Here is a 21645-nt window from a genome sequence, read left to right on the forward strand (position 1 = left end):
CCTGCATTTGGCTCATAGAATTTTTAATTTCTGCCAGATTCGCTCTCATTTCCGCCCTTAGAGATTCTATATTCTCATTAACATTTTCGTTAATACTTTTTTCAAGTCTACACATCATCTTGACCATTGTACTCTGAATTCCATTTCTGATAATTTGGTGATGTCCATATCCATTAATTCTGTGGCAGAGGCCACAGACTCATTGTCTTTTCTTTGCTGGGGGGGATTTCTCCTTCTCGTCATTCTGATGAGGAGAGGTTGCGGGGTTGTCCAGAGCCCAGATTATTGACCAGGACCCAGGCCGTGCACCCTTGTTTTATAGGGATCTTAGGGATGTGGGCTTCTTGATTTTTCAGCCTGCCTTCTGGGGGAGGGGCCTGCCGTGCCAATACTCAGGCAACCCTGTTTCGGTACAGTCTCCGTGTCCCCTGTGAGGGTGATGGAGATGGGCACACTGTGAGCCGGTATTGCAGGCTTTTGTTCTCTGGCGGCTTTCCCTGGAGGTTTGCTGTGCCTCTTCTGAGAGTCAGCGCAGCAGTGGCCGAATCTCAGCCTCTGTCTCAGAACAGAGGGATCGCGGACCGTTCTCCACTGATGTTCTGGCCACTTTAACTCTGTTTCTGTTGGTGCTGCTCAACCTTGCAGCGTCCCGGGATGTGCATCCCACACCCAGCGTCCCAGCCCTCACTTCCAGGGCCTGCGCGTCTCTGTCCTTTGTGTTTCTAACACCGCCAGCCGCGCGCTGCCAGCAGCCCCCGCCTGCTCCAGAGCTCCTGGTCTCAGTCTGGTTCCAGTGAGCGCTCCGAAGCTCCGGCCCTCAGTCTGGTGGCACGCTGTCCCGTCTCACGGTCTCCGTCTCCTCTCTCACAGGTGTCAGTCTGTGAGTCGCCCGCTCCCCCATGCAGGTGGCTACCGCTTCCCGGCACCTGAATGTGGTGGCCCCTCCCCCTTCCGTTTATCTTCCAATATCTGTGCGCGGTTTCATGGCTCCCCGCTTTGTACCTCAATACTCAGCACTGAAGATGTGTATTTGTAGAGATCCCGATGTATCTTCCTGCGTCTCAGGCTGATTCCGTGGATGTTCAGGCTGGTCTGTTACCTATCCAACTCGACTCAGGGGACTGGCTGAAAAAGGGGTCCCCTACTCCTCTGCCATCTTAACTCCAAACCTAACCTTAATTACTTCTTAAAGACTATCTCCACATCGTCATATTGGGGGTTAAGGCTTCAACATAAGAATTCTGGTTGGGAAGGGGGAAAATGCAGTTCAGTCCATCGCAGGAAGGCAGAGTGGAGTCCAGGGATTAAGTATTTGAAATGAAGTTAGATAGCAGATTTAGAGACAGTAGGAAAGATAGAGGAATAGATGGGAATAATGGTTAAGAAAAATAACCTGCTTACTTCCAGAAGAGAAAAGAAAATGGGAAAACTTAGTCAATACATCAGCTAGCAGTAATATGAAAAAGAAACACAGGAAAACGAGAGTAGAGAGCAGAAAGTATGATAGTAAAAAAAAAATCAAGTATATAAAAATCTCAGTAAAGTATTAAACTCTGCTACTAAAGATAAAAGCTCTCAAATAGTATTTTAGAATTGTCCACTATATGTTGTTTACCAGAGAACCATATTTTAAAGAAATGGCATAGAAAAGGGAAAATAAAGGGACAGAAAATGATACCCTAGCCAAATATTAGTTCAAAGAATGTTTAGCAATATGAGTATCACATAAAATTGAATGTAAGGCATATAGCAAGAAGGCTAATTTACCAAGAAGATAGGACAGTTGTGAACTCCTGTGCCCAAATCAGTAAAATTGGCAGAATTACAAGGAGAAATAGATCAACCACAATCATATACAAACATGTTTCAGAAACTAATGAATTAAGTAATATATTTTTGCAGTCTATAGAAGATTTGAATAGCCAAGATAAACACAAATGGAATACTTATGAAAATTGGCCATTACTAGATACACAAAGCCCATATCAAAGAATCACTATCATACCGATCTCATTCTCTGACCATTATGCAATAAAATTAGAGGTGAAACAATAATAAAAGATATCTCTGAGCTTCTCTATATATTTGGATACTGCAGATGATTTATTTCAGAATTATGGGTCAAAATGAAATCATAATAGTAACCACTAGATATTTAGAAGTAAACATAAGTGAGAGTGCTAGATACTAAAACCTAGAATACAGTAAAAGTGATACTTGGAAATGTGTAATATTAAGTCTACTAATTAGAAGACAGGAAAGACAGAAAACAATTGAATTGTTGTTCAACTTAAGAAGATAGAGAAACAACAACAGAGTGAGTCAAAGGAAATAGAAGGAAAGAGAGATTAAGTAGCAGAAATTATTGATAGAGGTAATCAACAGCAAATTAACTCTTTGCTTGGAAAGTCAAGCCAGGAAAAAATAAGAGTAAGTACAAATTAAAATATCAGATACAAAAAAGGGGACTTAACTATAGATTCAGAAGGGATTTCTTAATTAATTAATAAATAACTATTAATTAATAAAGTAACTATTAAATTAATACTAAACAAAAAAATTAATAAATTATTTTAAAACAAAAATAAGTATAAATAATAAAAGTGTATATTTTTATGCCAATAAAAGCTGAAATTTAGACGAAATGGAGAGTTTCATATAAAATTAAAAATACTAAAATTAGTACAAGAAGAAGTAGATAACCTGAAAAAAATGATAACCATTAAAGAAACTGAATTAACAGTAAAAAATTTGATATGCCACTCCTTCCCTATCCTATGATGAAATCTTACCAAATCTTCACAAAGCAGAGTATTCCAATCTTAAATTCTTCCCAGAGGGATTGCTACCTATCTTATGTTATAATGCTCATAGATTCTTGATACCAAAACCAGAAAGAGATAATATAAGAAAAAATTATCTCAACGTGTAACCAGAGATAATAAAAATGAGTAGGTAAACTTTTCTTTGCCCACTCTCAGCTTTACCATTTAATGATCTCTTTTTCCCCTGTCCCTTGTCCACTACCTTCACATGGCATCTCTCTCCAAATTCAAATGGTGTTACCAAGATTTAAATGAACTAGTAGCCCTCTTTTGAAAAACATAACTTGATTATGTTTCTCCACTGGTCACACCCCTCTACTAGCTTTTCATTACACTTCAGAATAAAATCCAAGTTCCTTACTATGACCTGTGAAGGGTTTACATAATCTTGTTCCTCACCTTCTTCCTCATTTCATCTCTTACCACTCTCCTTCTGGCTCATAGCTTGCCAGCCACACTGGCCTACTTGCTCTTCTTTAAACATTCTAAATGTGCTTCCACTTTTAGGGCATTTGCCTATTCCCCTGCCTGGAATGATCTTCCATCAATAATCAACTTCGCTTACTTCTTTACTTTATTCAGTCCTCTACTCAAATGTCACATCCTGAGAGAGGCTGTGATACCCCTATCTAAAACAGCCCCTCTGTCGTACTTTCCCCTTTTATCTTGCTTTATCACTGCAGTGCATTACTTTAGTAATATATTCATATTTCTTGTCCATCTTCTTCATCACAATGTAAAGCTACAAGAAATCAGGGACTTTTTTGTCCACTGCTATATCCTCAGCAGTGCATAAAACATACTAGGAACTTAGAAATATTTGTAGAATAAATATTGTAAAGTGGCACATTCCTAAGGATATTTGCCTCTTAGGGGCGCCTGGGTGGCGCAGTCGTTAAAACGTCTGCCTTTGGCTCAGGGCTGATCCCGGCATTCCGGGATCGAGTCCCACATCGGGCTCCTCTGCTAGGAGCCTGCTTCTTCCTCTCTCACTCGCCTTCTCTGTTCCCTCTCTCGCTGGCTGTCTCTCTGTCACATAAATAAATAAAATATTTAAAAAAAAAAAAAAGGATATTTGCCTCTTAAAGACAAAGCTAAGGATTGAAATTCTAGTGGCGGGATATCAAGCATTATGCAGAACAGAGATTAAATATCTGGGGAACAGAAGATCTTAAAAAAGTCTCATAAATGTAATGAGCTAGACAGTCTTCACTTCTTGGCATGAGGTTAGCCTTTATTTTTGTCCAGTGTTCCTAATGGTCTTTCTCATCAAAATATGGAGTAACGGAAGGATCTCTGGCTTTATAGAACACATAGACTATTCAGTTCTGTATATGCCCTGGCTTTTTGGCCCCAGGCAACATTTTTCCTCTATGAGACTAGTTTCCTTAGTATTATTTCATGTGTGGCTATCTTCTCCAACCAGATCCTGAGCTGTGAAAAGCAAGAACATTCTTAATGAGCATGTCCTTCAGTTTATGAAAGTGTTATGTATGTAAAAGGCCCTTAATAACAAATACTTGTGGTGAATATGAAAAGTTTCATGACTAATTGAGGAATGTGATTTTTGGCCCATACATCATAGTCTCTCCATTGGCTGTTTTGCTAATTGTCAAATTCATCATAAAGTGTTTATCAGATTGAGAGTCCATCTATCATGTTATTCATGAAGAATGTCTGTTATTCCCTCATTTACCAGATACAGATTGAGTACCATCTTACAATGTGTTAAGGATACAATAAGGGACAAGATGACAAGGTGCCTGCTTTCATGGGTTTTACAATATAGTATTGTAGAGGTTGGGGGACAGTCAACAAACTATAAAAACATAAGAAAAAATATTAGGTGATAATAAGTGCTTTCTAGAGAACCGAAATAGAGTGATATGATAAGAATTGGGTGGCTACTGTAGGTTGTAAGCTCAAGAAAGACCTCTCTGAAGATATACTGTTTAAGCTGAGACATGATGGTTGAGGAGCTATTCAAGTGAAGAGCAGAAGAAAAAGTATTCTTCTTTGCCTATTTGTAAGTAAGGGAAATAGTGCCAAAGCTTTTAGGCCATGTATAAATATAGTTGGAGAAGGTTGAATATTTTTGGATTTGGTTTTACTAGTGATAATTTGCTAGAAAAGGACTGAGAAGATGTCTTGGTAATAAGACAGTCTTTTCAACTTGCTTTGGTCTTGTTCTAATAAGTGATGAAAATGTCCAGTTCTGTTTTAGTTGCATAGATTTTCTTTGTTTCATGGAAAGGTGATAGAAAACAAGGTATTCCTTGTATAGTTGTTCCTTTTACTAGTAGTAATTGAGTTCTGCTGTTAGACTTTTACCTTTTCTACAGGGAGGATGATTCCATTTTAATGACTTCTCTGAGGGTGTTTTTGAGCTCTGGTCATGCAGTCAAACATATGGTACACTTGTGTGGCCTCTGAGTTGTGAAGTTGCTGTTAACTATGGCTTTGAATTAATTGCCATTGTACAAGCAGGGGTAAATCCCGGGCGCTAATTGGGACTCTTGTGATAGTTGAGTAAACCACTGGTGTTAATATATATGGCTTTTTTTTTTTGTCCTTGGAAAACCATTGGTGGAAAAGCAGGTAACGATAGTTTTGAATTAAGCAAGAGTAGGGTGTTATATTTTCCAATGGGTGCTGTGGAAGGAATTGAGGAGTAATGAGTCAAGATATCAGTTGTAGCCTGAGCTCCGCCACAGAATCACTGTATGACTGTAGATAGACAGGTCACTCCTCTGCTCTGGGCCTCAGATACTAGCAGAAAATAAAGAGATTCTTCTAGATTCTTAGACATCTGTGGTGCCACCCATTCTTCCTTTCTTCTAGGGTTCTAATCGGTGGATTATACACATAAAACTTAGTATTTAAATTAGAAAACAAAACTGCTTTAATGGCCAGACAAGCACCCAGTAGAACATGTGGTTGGTTTCTTTGTTTGTTTATTCATTTATTTATGTATTTTTATAGTACATCATTAGTTTTTTATACATTGTTCAGTGATTCATTAGTTGCATATAATACCCAGTGCCCATCACATCACATGCCCTTCTTAATGCCCATCACCCACTTACCACATCCGCCCCCCCCACCTCCCCTTCTGCAACCCTCAGTTTGTTTCCCTGAGTCAAGAGTCTGGCATGGTTTGTCTCCCTTTCTGATTTCTTCCCATTTAGTTTTTGCTCCCTTCCCCTGTGATCTTCTGTGCTATTTCTTATGTTCTGTGAGTGAAAATGTGTGATAATTGTCTTTCTTTGATTGACTTATTTCAGTTAGCATAATACCCTCCAGTTCCATCCATGTTGGTGCAAATGGTAGGTATTCATCCTTTCTGATGGCTGAATAATATTCCATTGTATATACGAACCACATCTTCTTTATCCATTCATCTGTTGAAGGACATCTTGCCTCCTTCCACAGTTTGGCTATTGTGGACGTTGCTGCTATGAACATTGGGGTACAGGTGCCCCTTCTTTTCACTACATCTGTATCTTTGGGGTAAATGCCCAGTACTGCAATTGCTGGATCATAGGGTAGCCCTGTTTTTAACATCTTGAGGAACCTCCATACTGTTTTCCAGAGTAGCTGTACCAGCTTGCATTCTCACCAACAGTGTAAGAGGGTTCCCCTTTCGCCACATACTCGCCAACATTTGTTGTTACCTATCTTGTTAACTTTAGCCATTCTAACTGGTGTAAGGTGGTATCTCATTGTGGTTTTGATTTGTATTTCCCTGATGACAAGTGATATGGAGAATTTTTTCATGTGTCGGCCATTTGTATGTTTTTGAAGAAGTGTCTGTTCATGTCTTCTGCCCATTTCTTGGCTGGATTTTTGTTTTTTGGGTGTTGAGTTTGATAAGTTCTTTCTAGATCTTGGATACCAGCCCCTTTATCTGATATGTCATTTGCACATATTTTCTCCCATTCCGTAGGTTGCCTTTTAGTTTTGTTGACTATTTCCTTTTCCGTGCAGAAGCCTTTTATCTTAATGAAGTCCCAGTAGATCATTTTTGCTTTTGTTTCCCTTGTCTTTAGGGACGTGTCTTGTAAGAAGTTGCTGTGGCCAAGGTGAAAGAGGTTACTGCCTATGTTCTCCTCTAGGATTTTGATGGATTCCTGTCTCACATTGAGGTCTTTCATCCATTTAGAGTTTATCTTTGTGTGTGGTGTAAGAGAATGATCCAGTTTCATTCTTCTGCATGGGCTGCCCGATTGTCCCAGCACCGTTTATTGAAGAGACTTTTTTCGATTGGATATTCTTTCCTGATTTGTCAAAGATTAGTTGACCATAAAGTTGAGAGTCCATTTCTGGGTTTTCTGTTCTGTTCCATTGATCTGTGTGTCTGTTTTTGTGCCAATACCATGCTGTCTTGATGTTTACAGCTTTGTAATATAGCTTGAAGTCAGGCATTGTGATGCCCCCAGCTTTGGTTTTCTTTTTCAACTTCCCTTTGGCTTTTCAGGATCTCTTCTGGTTCCATATAAATTTTAGGATTGTTTGTTCCAGCTCTGTGAAAAATGTCAGTGGTATTTTGATAGGGATTGCACTGAATGTGTAGATTGCTCTGGGCAGCATACACATTTTCACGATGTTTATTCTTCCAATGCATGAGCATGGAATGGTTTTCCATCTCTTTGTGTCTTCCTCAATTTCTTTCATAAGTGTTCTGTAGTTTTTAGAGTACAGATCCGTTACCTCTTTGGTACCTAGGTTTATTCCTAGGTATCTTACGGTTTTTGGTGCAGTTGTAAATGGGATCGATTCCTTGATTTCTCTTTCTTCAGTGACATTGTTAGTGTATAGAAATGCAACTGATTTCTGTGCATTGATTTTGTATCCTGCCACGTTGCTGAATTGCTGTATGAGTTCTAGTAATTTGGGGGTGGAGTCTCTTGGGTTTTCCACATAAAGTATCATGTCATCTGGGAAGAGTGAGAGTTTGACTTCTTCTTTGCCTATTTGAATACTTTTTATTTCTTTTTGTTGTCTGGTTGTTGAGGCTAGGACTTCTAGTACTGTGTTGAACAACAGTGGTGAGAGTGGGCATCCCTGTCATATTCCTGGGGAATATGCTCTGTTTTTCCCCATTGAGAATGATACTCGCTGTGGGCTTTTCATAGATGGCTTTTATGATATTGAGGTATGTTCCCTCTATCCCTACACTTCGAAGAGTTTTAATCAAGAAAGGATGCTGTATTTTGTCAAATGCTTTTTTTGTGTCAATTGAGAGGATCATATGGTTCTTGTCTTTTATTAATGTGATGTGTCATGTTGATTGATTTGCAAATGTTGAATCACACTTGCATCTCAGGAATAAATCCCACTTGGTCATGGTGAATAATCCTCTTAATGTACTGTTGGATCCTATTGGCTAGTATCTTGATGAGTATTTTTTCATTCATGTTCATCAGGGATATTGGTCTGTAGTTCTCCTTTTGGATGGGGTCTTTGTCTAGTTTTGGGATCAAGGTAATGCTGGCCTCATAGAATGAGTTTGGAAGTTTTCTTTCCTTTCTATTTTTTGAAACAGCTTCGGTAGAATAGGTATTATTTCTTCTTTAAATATTTGGTAGAATTCTCCTGGGAAGCCGTCTGGCCCTGGACTCTTGTTTTTTGGGAGGTTTTTGATTACTCCTTCAGTTTTCTTGCTGGTTATTGGTCTGTTTAGATTTTCTGTTTCTTCTTGTTTCGGTTTTGGTAATTTATAAGTTTCCAGTAATGCATCCATTTCTTCCAGATTGCCTAATTTTTTGGCATATAGTTGCTCATATGTTTTTATAATTGTTTGTATTTCCTTAGTGTTGGTCATGATCTGTCCCCTTTCATTCGTGATTTTATCAATTTGGGTCCTTTCTCTTTTCCTTTGGGTACATCTGGCCAGAGGATATTCCATCTTATTAATTCTTTCAGCAAACCAGCTTCTAGTTTTGTTGATATGTTCTACTGTTCTACTGGTTTCTATTTCATTGAAATGATATTCTCCTGCTTGGTGTCATTCAAAGCCCTTGTTTCTTTGTTGATCTTCTACTTAGATGATCTGTCCATTGCTATGAGTGGGGTGTTGAAGTCCTCTACTCTTAATGTATTATTATCAATGTTTCTTTACTTTGGTTATTAATTGGTTTATATAATTGGCTGCTCCCATGTTGGGGGCATAAATATTTACAGTCGTTAGATCTTCTTGTTGGATAGACCCTTTAAGTATGATATAGTGTCCTTCTACATCTCTTTGGTTTAAAATCTAGTTTGTCTGATATGAGGATTGCTACCCCAGCTTTCCTTTGAGGTCCATTATCATGGTAAATGGTTCTCCACTCCCTCAGTTTCAGTGTGGAGGTGTCTTTAGGTCTAAAATGAGTCTCTTGTAGACAGCATATGGATAGGTCTTGCTTTTTTATCCAATCTGATACCCTGTGACTTTTGATTGGAGAGTTTAGCCCATTTACATTCAGAGTAACTATTGAAAAATATGAATTTTGTGCCATTGTATTGCCTGTAAAGTCCGTTTCTGTAGATTGTCTGTTTCTTTCTGGTCTATATTACTCTTGGGGTCTCTCTCCATTTACAGGATCCCCCATAATATTTTTTGCAGAGCTGGCTTGGTAGTCCTATATTCTTTCAGTTTCTGTCTGTCCTGGAAGCTCTTTATTTCTCCTTCCATTTTGAATGACAGCTTTGCTGGATAAAGAATTCTTGGCTGCATGTTCTTCTCATTTAGTACCCTGAATATATCATGCCAGCCTTTTCTGGCCTGCCAGGTTTCTGTGGATAGGTCTGATGTTAGTCTGATGTTCCTCCCTCTGTATGTAAGGAATCTCTTGTCTCAAGCTGCTCACAGGATAGCCTCTTTTACTTCAAAATTTGCAAACTTCACTATTATATGTCGGGGTGTTGATCTGTTTTTATTGATTTTGGGAGGGGACCTCTCTGCCTCTTGGACATGAATGCTTGTTTCCCTCCCCAGCTTAGGGAAGTTCTCAGCTATGATTTGCTCAGATATACCTTCTGGACCTCTCTCTCTTTCCTGCCCTTCAGGCACACCAATAATTCTGACATTTGTTCGTTTCAAAGCATCATTAAATTCTTGAAGCCTTTCTTCATGGGCTCTGAGTTGTCTTTCTCTCTTTTTCTCTACTTTCTTCCTTTCCATTAGCCTGTATTCTAGATCACTTACTCTCTCTTCTGCTTACTCTCTCTTCTGCCTCATTCACCCTAGCGGTTAGAGCATACAATTTAGACTGCATCTCAGTTATAGCATTTTTAAGTTTGGCCTGATTAGATCTCATTTCTGCACTTAGAGATTCTCTACTGTCTTTTATGCCTTTTCAAGCCCAGCTATTAACTTAATAATTGCTATCCTGAATTCCATCTCTGACATCTTATTTATATCCATATCAATTAGCTCTGTGGCAGAGAACTTTACCTCTTGTTCTTTCTTTTGTGGTGAATTCCTCCTTCTAGTCATTTTGCCCAGAGAAGAATGGGTGAGCAAATGAGCAGAGTCCAAAATATCAATCCCAACCCAAGCAAAGTACACGCTAGACAAATCCGAGGCAGCCAGAAACCAAAACAGAAAAGCAAACAAAAAGCAAAGCAGAACAAACAAGAAAAAGAGAGAGAGAGAGAGAGAGAAAAAAGGTGGATTGCAGGGGAGGGAGTATAATCTCACAGGTTGGCCAAACAGGGTGATCCACTTGTTCCTGAGTGAATTTTGGTTTGTGTATTAGAAGACACTACCTCCAAAAATTGCAAAGAAAGCAGAACTTACCTATTTACAGAAATAAAATTGAATAGAATGAAAAAAAGGACTAAAATGAAGCATATATCTATTAAATGTAGATGTGAAAAATAAAAGTTAAAAAGCAACGTAAAAACATAATTTGGTAAAGTAAGAAATTAGTTGAAACGGGAAAAAGATAAAATAAAGAAATGGAAAATTTTAGACTGAAAGAGAATCAAATCCTGAGAAAAAACCTCAAGCTCAGTATATTATTTTCCCCTGGTGCTAGAGTTTTACGTTCCTGTGGGAGCAGTAACTTAGTTTGTACCTATTCTTCCAGATTGTCTTCTTGTGGGAGGGGCCTGCTGTGCTGTTTCTCAGGTGTCTTTGCCTGGGCAGAGTTGCGCCGCCCCTTGCCAGGGGGCTGGGTTCAGTGTAAGCTGGTCCTCTGTGTGGCTTTTGTTCCCTGGAGGCTTTCTGCGCCTCTTTAGAGGATCAGAATAAAAATGGCCGGGGCGCCTGGGTGGCGCAGTCGTTAAGCGTCTGCCTTCGGCTCAGGACATGATCCCAGGGTTCTGGGATTGAGCCCCACATCAGGCTCCTCTGCTAGGAGCCTGCTTCTTCCTCTCCCACTCCCCGTGCTTCTGTTCCCTCTCTCGCTGGCTGTCTCTCTCTGTCAAATAAATAAATAAAATCTTAAAAAAAAAAAAGAATAAAAATGGCCATGCCCGATCTCTAGCCCAGAGCCAAAAGATTGACATCCCCCCTCTTCAATAAGGAACAGTCTTCACCTTTGTGTGTTCCAAACTCAGCAAACTCTTGTGGTGCGTGCCCACTGTAGTCCTCCCAGAGAGAGTCCAAGGGACCCGCACGTATCACTGCCCTTTGTGTGCCTTGGGACTGAGAGTGATTGTGGACTCATGCATGTACCCCACTCCACTGCTCCCAGGCCACAGCTGGGTGTCACCCTACTGTCCTTTCCAGGGCTGCTGCCACTCTGTTGCCTGATTGCGGGCACAGTTGTTTCACCCCTCCCAGGCTATGGTAAACAACCCACACATTTCAGTCCTTTTCCTGGTGCTCAGGCAGAGTGGTCACCCAAACGGCTCACCGTTTATGGCAGCACGAGCTGAGAGTCCTCTCTGGAGCTCACTGACCGTAACCAGTTTCCCCTCTCCATTGCTTGGGCACTTTACTGGTTCAAGCACAACCCCCCCCCCCCCCCCCCCCCCCCCGCCCCACCCCCCCCCCCCCCGCCCCCACCGTTCGTTCTGTGTCTCCTGGGATCCTGAGACCATAATGACCCACCTAGGATTCTGCCCTTTTCATCCCCTGAGCCTCTTTCACAAAGTGGACATGTGGTTTACACTTGAATCCTAAGTGGAGTCTTTTACCTTTCACTCCAGATCTAAATCTTAGGAACTACATACTTAGGTAGCCTATAGAAAGAGTTATGACTGGGTCTTTAGAGCCTGATGGCCTGGTGCAATAGGCCTGCCTCACCAATCCACTTACAGTAGAATTGACAGCTTAAAGAGCTCATGGCAAGCTTTGTTCAGGTGTATCTACCACAGAGGATAAGAAGTAGGAGGGAATTCAGTGCACTAGGGCATAAGAAGTGAAAGAGAAGCTGCTGGTTTTTAGTTCCTGCCTTCTGTGACCATGTACAATGTGACCTTGTGAATAATTGCTATAATCTCTTCTCTTCCTCTGGGAGAAACAAGTCTGGAATAGGAAAAAATGTTGTAAGTATTCTCATTAAAACTTCCTTTGTGGGAAGAAGTGGAATGGGCAGAAATAGTATACCCTTATGAGCAGAGGCAGAAATTTGAAGAAAAGCAGATGAAACATTCTTCTCGGGATCCTTGAGGTCTCTAGCTCCACGTTTAATATGTATTTCACTCTGCCCATTAAGCATGGTATGATGAGGGAAAGACTGAAGTATTCCTCCTCTGTCTGTAGCTTCTTGTAACCATCCAGCGGTTCTGGTAATAAGTATCCACATTTGCTCCTAGCCTTGGTTCTAGCTAAGAGGTGTATTGATATTCATAAAAACATAGTATACCTTTTTCTTTTTCTCATTCCAGCCTGTCCCACCCTGTACTGAGACCATTCTAGACACTCATCCACCCCCATTATCCCAACTAAGAAAGAGAATTTGTGGAATTCAGTTATTTGAAGGACATTCTGAGAATGCCTCCAAATAACTTTCATCCTACTTCTGTTTCTCCAAACATCTCACAATCTCTGCACAAATGTTACTCCTCGAAATATTTTTCACTCTTGTGTGTATCCTGCTATTTTCATTTTTGGTATATTTCCTTCATGCAAGAAGAGTCACACCTATAAGAGCTCTGACTTAGAATGAGAGGAAAGCTCATCCATATCCTCTTTGGAGGGAGTTAAAGCAACCATCTAATCCAGTCCCATTTTATGATTGGGAGAACTGAGGTACAGAAAGAAGTTAAATAGTCTATTAGGCCTTAGCTTCTTCACCCAGAATGATCAGGTTGATAATTTCTGCCTCCTAGGGCTTTGGAAAGAGACAATGTGATTAAATAAGAGCACGTGTGAACATTGGGCAGGTCACAGAGCTAGTTAATGGATGAGCCAGGATATGGCTGTCATAGAACTCTTAACTCCAAACCACTTATTATAGTGCCTCTGAGCACTACTCAAAAGGTCAGAGTGAATATGGTCCTCAACATAAAGTCTCATTTCAGCCTAGTTCATGTGTAAGGCAGATGTTCAATAAATCCTTTAAATGGATAAGACGAAGTGATGCAGCTCCTTCAGGAAGAGACAAACAGCTTTAAATGGGGGAGGTTTTTTTTGGTTAAGTATTTTTATTTTCAAACTAGGGGAAAAAAGCCATACTAGACTTCAACCTTTAAATAATTTGCTGAGATGTCATTTGAAATGGTGTTCTATGAGTGTTTCTTCTTCATGGTGGCTTTTTATTGATCAGTATTCATGAGATTTTAACAGTGGTAGAAAGAAAGACCTTAAATGGCCTATACAGGATGGTTTTCTGAAAACTTCATATATGCAAGTAAATGTTCTTAATGGATCAATTCGTTTTTTCTTCCATAATGTTTTACAAAATAACTTTTTGTTGTTTTTTTTTACAAAGGATAGTTACATGTGGGAATATTTTACCAGTGTTATAATCATTATAATTGATAGGAGTTTGATATATCATTGCTAGAATAACTCATCTTTTCTCAAGAATAAATGGATATAAGCAATGTTTCCGGTACATTATTGTGTTTGCTGTTCAACTTAAATTTAATTCTAGTGACTATTATTATTATTAGAGTTTGTAAAAGTAAAATTAGGAAGTATTGGTTTGATAAATGTTTCTTAATAAGGGGTTACTGAAAAGTGGCTCATTTTAAGAAAAAGACATTTCCCAGAAGTTGTGCATCCTGGATGAAAGAAGAAACTTGTCCCCAATTAAAGCATTGATGGAGTTCACAGCACATCTAATTGGATTGATGTATCAAACCCATTTATACAGTTTACTGCCTATTGATAGGTCGGTGACTACTGAGATTAGCTTGTTAACATCACACTTTGAAAAAGAATTGTAGGTATTCTCTATAGTTGATTTAATGAACAGTCAGAAACTTGGTCACCAATTCATGAAACAAAAATCAATATATCTGTAAATGTGGTTTTTTTGCTCTCTTCTATTTTGTCTACGTGGATAGAATTATGTTTTGACAGTTTTGCTATAAACTACTTGATGGATCACAATATATCACTATCACTACTAATTACCACATTTTGATTAATCTTACATACTTTGGTTAATACATTTTGTTGTATCCAATATATCACTATATTGATAAACAGTAATTATAGACATAAAGACACCTGAACTTGAAATTATTATGAAAAATGTTATTAAGAATTATGTGAAACCAAATGTTTGTTTATCTAGACATGTTTAATTGCCAGCAAAGAAAGCAATTAAAAGTAGCTGCAGAGTAAGAGGCCAACCTTCGTTAAACGTGGTTTTAAGATTGTTACAGAACTTGTGGTGATGATAACATGGTGTCTTGGAGGATGTTAACAACTGTAGCAGAGTGTTAATTAAGAATGATGTAATCTGCAGCTCAGAATTATTAGTATCATATGTTAGTTTAGCTGGACAGGAGCAAAACCTAGTTTCAGTTATGATGAGGGCTCAAGTTATATTTATAGTGGAAAGATTAACATTTTATTTTTATGCTATTCCTGAGACAATTTAAAAATCCTGAATGAAATACAGTCAAATGTAAACATCAAGTCCCTAGCTCATTTACATATGTGCCAGATTTCCAAACTGATTGCTATTTGAACCTAATCTGTCATTGCTGGCTGCATTAGCTACAACAAACATTACATTTACATATTGATTTCTTATTTTGTTTTAGTGTAAATAATCCATAATTATAGTAAATTTGGTCTTTTGTTGACAAGAGCTCATATGACTCTGTAAGTTTAGAATGGAAATTTAAATTGCCATGTGTGATGCTTTTTAATTTAAAATCTTGATGTATCTGAACAGATAAAAAGATCACTGTAGATCATAAAATATTCCCAGAAACAAAAAGGAGAACATTTTGTAGGGCCTTTTGGAAAGATATAAATTATAAAGTATTAATGCAAAATTCAATAACATATTCCAAGATTATTATTTACATTTTTCTAATAAAGAGTCACAGTAATTTGAAAGAAGTTACTGTTTTTGCTTCAAATTCAGGTCATATTTAAAAAATAAAATCTAGTGGAAATGAACCCTCTAAGCCTATTATTTTATACTGATATTTTTGTTTAAAATATCTAGTACAAGAAAAGAAATAGCATACACACATAGCAGGAATGAAAGAGGAGATATTTTTGATCCCTATATTAGTGTTAATGCTTTACTTATTGTAACTACATACACAGCATTGATTTGAGAAGTATGATTTCACTGGTAACAAACCATATGTGTCAGTGGACATGTAATATTATTAACTAGCAGTGGCAACAAATCCATGGTTTTCATTTACATTGCTTAAAAAGCATGTTGTATTTTCAAAGTTAAAAATATGGGACTCGGGGTGTCTGCGTGGCTCAGGTCATGATCCTGGGGTCCTAGGATCGAGCACCGTGTTGGGTCCCCTGCTCAGTGGGGAGCCTGCTTCTCCCCAGCTCCCCCACTTGTGCTTGCTCTCTCACTCTCTCCATCTCAAATAAATAAATAAATAAATAAAATCTTAAAAAAAAAAAAAAAGGAACCCATTTAATTGCAAGAATGGTAGCTGATTGTTCAAGTATTTCTTTTTATGGTTATAGATATAATTTACATACAATAAATGCACAATTGTTTATTGCAAATTTTACAATTAAAAAATTTTTTTTAAATGAGTGTAGTTGACATACCATGTTACATCAGTTTCAGGTGTACAACATAGTGGTTCCACAAGTTTATATGTTATGCTGTGCTCACCACAAGTGTAGCTACAGTCTGTCACCATACAATGCTTTTCCAATATCATTGACTATATTCCTTAAACTGTGCTTTTTATTTCTGTGACTTATTCATTCTATAACTGAAAGCTTATTATCTCCTACTCCCTTTAACCCATTTTGCCCGTACCCCAACCAAAAACGCACAGTTCTTAAGTGTCTCCCAGTTACAAGAGTTTTGACAAAAGTATATTGTTTTCTACCATGGATTTTAATGCATGAGATTCTAATTTGAATAGATATAGATATAGATATAGATATATATTATATATATATAATCACATATATATATATATATATATGTGATTAACAGCCATTTAGAAGCTTATGCTCAACTGATAGCAGCTGTTTACATGGTGCTATGAATACAGAAGCTCTAAAAGCCCTTATATTAGTCAACTCAGGCTGCTGTAACAAAATACCTTAGACTGGGTGGCTTAAACAACAGACATTTATTTCTCACAGTTCTGAGGCTGGGAAGTTCAAGATCAAGGTACTGGCAGATTTGGTTCCTGGTAAGAGACCTCTTCCTGGCTTGCAGATGGTTGTCTTCTTGCTGTGTCCTCACTTCGGAGCGAGAAAAAAAGCTCTGGTCTCTCTTCCTCTTCTTATAAGGACATCAATCCCATAATGTGCCCCACCCTCATGATTTAGCTAAATTTAACCTTCCAAAGGCCTTACCTGCAAATATCATCACATTGGGGGTTAGGCTTTCAGCTTGTGAATTTAGCAGGGTGGAGGGGTGGGGGAGGAAGGGTGGAACACAAACATTCAGTCCATAAGAGCCCTGAAACCTAAGTCTGAATTTGTTGTGCTTCCTAGTTTGGTTGTTTAATCTTGATGGAGTTATACTTTATAACAGTGTTTCCCTTAGAACTGGTAACTATTTTAATAGGAAGACTATGGTGTAGTCTGGCCAAATCTTCTGCTACCTGAAAGAATTTAAGAGGGAATTCTTTTTTTTTTTTTTTAAGATTTTATTTATTTATTTGACAGAGATAGAAACAGCCAGCAAGAGAGGGAACACAAGCAGGGGGAGTGGGAGAGGAAGAAGCAGGCTCATAGCGGAGGAGCTCAATGTGGGGCTCGATCCCACAACGCCGGGATCACGCCCTGAGCCGAAGGCAGACGCTTAACCGCTGTGCCACCCAGGCGCCCCTAAGAGGGAATTCTTGATTCAAGGAATTGCTGGAAAGGAAATCCTTAAATTACTGTTATTATCCTTGATGCAGGATACCCTGCCTACTACTGTGCTACTCTATTAAATGGGCCTGCTGCTATTTGGCAGAAAGAAAGCCATTCCTCTTAATCAGGAATTAACAACAGGTATACAGCTACATGATGATCAAATGATTGTTTCACTACCATAATGTAGCCTTAAGTTAACCTTGAAAAATCACTGCATCATACATATTAAATAGCCATGTGCTTTCTGCATAAGTGGATCACTAAAGTGCTCTTTCAGTGTGAAATAAACTCAGTCGACAGTAGACTGTTAGATTTATTTCATAATGTTGCTTTTATCAATACTTGATCCATAGAAGCTAATAATTTATGGCTTTTTATGCTACATGTATAAATATGTATGTAGCTTTAAATTTATTTACTGGGACCAAGTGTTAAAATTTGCTATAGATTATTTTCCCCTTATTAAAAAAAGCTGGAGGGGAATATAAAATGTATTAAACTAACCCAGTGAATTAAAATGAAATTGGTACTTATTAGAAGACAGATATTTTATAGATGGCTTCTCGATTTCTGATAAATATTCATAGTTAAATTGGAATATGATCTCCCCAGGGAGAGGTGGACATTCTGCTAATGAAAGGGCACTAGAAGTGTAAGACTTCTGGACAAAAAAGAAAGCAGAGAAAGGATGTTCTAACCAGAACTATTTCTAGAATTGTGTTGGTGACTTCAATATTAATGCTTAGTTGTAATACTGAGAATTTTAAGGGAGTGGCTGGCCTTCCTTCAGTCCTTCCTTGCTATAGTTCCCTCTCTTGTATCCTCTCCCCCCCAATTTTAAAGATTTTATTTATTTATTTCTTTATTTAGAGGGAGAGAGTGTGAGTGGGGGAGGGAGAGGGAGAGAGAGAATCCCAAGCAGACTCTGTGCTGAGCATGGAGCCCAATGAGGGGCTTGATTCTGTGACCCTGAGCCCATGACTAGAGCCAAAATCAAGAGTCAAAGGCTCAACTGACTGAGCCACCCAGGCACCTACTGCCCCCCCTCCCCACCAATTCCCCGCCAGTATTAAAATGAAGAAACTGGCTAGGGGAGTTATGAGATGGTATATATGAAAATATCTAACACTTTGTCTACTACTTGCTTAAAAATGTTAATGTTCATTGTATTATATTATAGTATATTATATTTTTTGCACATAGCCACTAGCTTTAAGCTTGGAACAATGTACGTGCTTCTTATTACAGTTTAAACATTAATTTCACTCTGAATTTGAAGGTAGAATAATGGTAAGTATTAACAGCCCTTTTCTGTTTGTAGAAACAAAATCATCTTTTTTTTTAAGATTTTATTTATTTATTTGAGAGAGAGAGAGGGAGCACGTAAGAGCGGGGGGAGGGGCAAAGGGAGAGAGAGAAGCAGACTCACTGCTGAGCAGGGACCCTGATCTGGGGCTCAGTCCCATGACCCTGAGATCATGACCTGAGCTGAAGGCAGATGCATAACCGACTGAGCCATCCAGGCACCCAAAATCATCTTGTTGGTAAATGCAAATATTCGAACTAAAAGGAAAATCATGATGAAAAATAAAAAATTAAAAACCTTACAGTAAGGAGAGAATAGATACTCTGTTGAAACCATTTCTTGCTTTTGGTTAAAATTCAGACGGTTTTAAAAAGGTTATACATTTGCCTACGCCTTCCTTCTCCCTCTAATGAAGAGAAAACATGCCATTAAAAAAAAATCATTTCATGGTATTTCTCACCTACCCACTTTGTAGTTTCTCTTGCCAGCTTACCCTCTGCCAGGACTCTTGAGGAATTATAGAACTAGATGAAAGTGATGTTCTCTCTCTCTTTTTTTAGATGGAGGGAGGAACAGAAAGAGAGGGAGAGAGAGAGAAACTTAAGCAGATTCTGTGCCCAGTGTGGTGCCCGACACAGGGCTCAGTCTCATGACCCTGAGATCATGACCTGAGGTGAAATCAAGAGTTAGACACTTAACTGACTGAGCCACCCAGGTGCCCCCAAAATGGTGTTCTTCTAAAGTAGTCTGGCAGTTAATGCTGGTCCTGGCAAACCTTTTTGCAAAGTTACTGCACAAGTCTGCCAGTCAAGATCAAGAAACATATCTAAAGAATTGCATAAAGGCAGGCACTGAAAGTTTTAAACATATGTGTAGATTCATATAAAGATAAAGGAGGATCTATATAATAATCAAGACTTATAGAATTCTGAGCTTCTTAGCCTTGCATTTGAAGCCCCCATAATTGTGGTCTTTAATTTTTTAGTTTTCTTTTTCGCAAACCCTTCTTCACATTTCCTTACACTTCTTCCTCATTGCTTTCTATATCTTTCTCTGTGTTTTCCATCTCTGCTCAAACTAGTCTATGCCTGAAATCATCCTCCTTATCTTCTTGTCAAATTACTGTCCTTTCTTCATATTACTTCAGAGTACTGTCTCCTTTCTTCACAATCTTTTAAATTCTGTGACTAGTCTATCTTGACTCTTACAAATAATAGGAATCAAATAATTATAGGAAGAATGAATGAATGATGAACTCCTACCAGGCAGGAGTCTTATTCATCTTTGTATCCCCAAAGCATCTGGGAGACAGGATGCTGATGTGTAAAGAACATAGAATTAAATATAGTACTTGGTTTTATCTTTTTGTAACTGCATGACCTTGGACAATTACTTAACCTTTTTGAACCACAATTTTGTGAATAAAATGGCACTTCACAGGTAGGCTTAAAAAGTATGCAGTTATATGCAGTTCAGAATATGCAAAACTGTTCCTTCATTGTGTATAGGATTCGATTGAATCACCTTTGAATATGCTAGTTGCCAAGGGAAATACTGATGAGTAATAAGATATTTATCCTCAAAAGGCTTATAGTCTTGAATTAAGGACTTCCACACATGAAACAAAGCAAACTATACGTAATATACTATAATTAAGTTTTAAATGAATTATAAGATAAAGGAATTCAGAGAAGAGGGGGTCTATAATAAATACAAATGGTAGGCCATGTGGTGGCCTGAAAGCTGTGTAGTATTGGTGGGGTAGCTGTGAAAGAGGATGAGAACAACATAAACAGAGATTGAATTGAGTGTAGTGTGATGTTTTTGACATGAGAAGTTAGCTAAGCTCTAGAGCAAAAGCCAAATTTTGGAGAATAGTTGTGAAGTAGGTCTACCTATTAAAGGCCCTGAAATTCCATGTAGGCTTTCCATTACTTGCCACTTTTGATTTTAATACACAGATACTGAATATTGACTCAACCTGCTGTTTGAGCCTCATTATACTCCGCCCACACACCCTTCATTGTGGTCATAATGAACTTTTCACAATATCCTGAATATTGTGATTTTTCTGACCTTACTGCACTTAATGTCTCAGCGTCACTTGGCATAATTGCTCATGCTCTCCTAATTGAAACAGTTACTTATCCTAGATTTTCTTGGTCTTTTATCTCACTGACCATTTATCAATCTCCTTTGCTCTGATTCCTCCTCCTCTCCTTGATTTCAAATGATTGGAATGCCCAGGTCTCCATCCTGGCCTCTCTCCTTTCCTCTAAGCAACCTATTTCCCTAGGTTATTTCATTTGCCCACAAAATCTAAATATGGTCTATGTGCTATGAACTTTTCTGCTCTGAGCTGTCTTTGTTGACCTTCATCTCTGTACAGATGTACATGATACCTCTTTTTGCCTCTTTTCTCATAGGCATCTTAAATTAATATATCCAAAACTTCACTCTCAGTTTCCTCACCCAACCTGATTCTACCCCAGTTTTCCTTGTTAAATGCAATTCCATCCTTCCATTTGCTTAGTCCAGAAGCTTGGGGTTATGTTTTTCTCTCATTCCATTAGTTTGTCTGGCTTCTACCTCTAAAAGATATCTGAACCTGACAACACTTCACCTTCTTTGCCTCTACTACCCTAGTCCAAGTCACCATCACTTCTTGCCAAGACTAGCCTCCTAAGTCTCCTAGCTCTCCCTGCCTTTACTCTTTCTTCACTGTAGCCTGAGCAGCCAGAATAATATTGTATACATGTAAACGTAAGTCAGTTCTTAACCATTTCCCTGTATAAAACCTCCAGTGGCTTTCCATTGCAATTACTATAAATACCAAGTTCTTTACTATGGTCTGCAAGGACCTACATGATCAAACTACTCCTATCTCTTTCTTATCATACCAGCCTCAACTTAAATGGCATTTCCTCAGAGATGCCTTCCCTAACTATTCTGTTGAAAGTAATTCCCTTCACTCTGCACCTCTGTTACTTTTTAATTGTAATCCTGTTCTATTTACTTCATAGCACTTAGTATTCTCTCAAATTACTTACTCACTTATTTGGTTATTGTCTGTCTCCTTTACTGAAATG

The 21645-nt window shown here is 38.5% G+C and overlaps 1 protein-coding gene across 4 annotated transcripts in view; it reads left to right on the forward strand.

The window, feature by feature from the left end:
* Window positions 1-21645, forward strand: part of FAF1 (Fas associated factor 1) — a 484187-nt gene that overhangs the window by 221672 nt on the left and 240870 nt on the right. The window lies entirely within an intron of this gene.

Source organism: Ursus maritimus, unplaced genomic scaffold (genome assembly GCF_017311325.1).
Source record: "Ursus maritimus isolate PB19 unplaced genomic scaffold, ASM1731132v1 scaffold_12, whole genome shotgun sequence".
NCBI classification, from domain to species: Eukaryota; Metazoa; Chordata; class Mammalia; order Carnivora; family Ursidae; genus Ursus; species Ursus maritimus.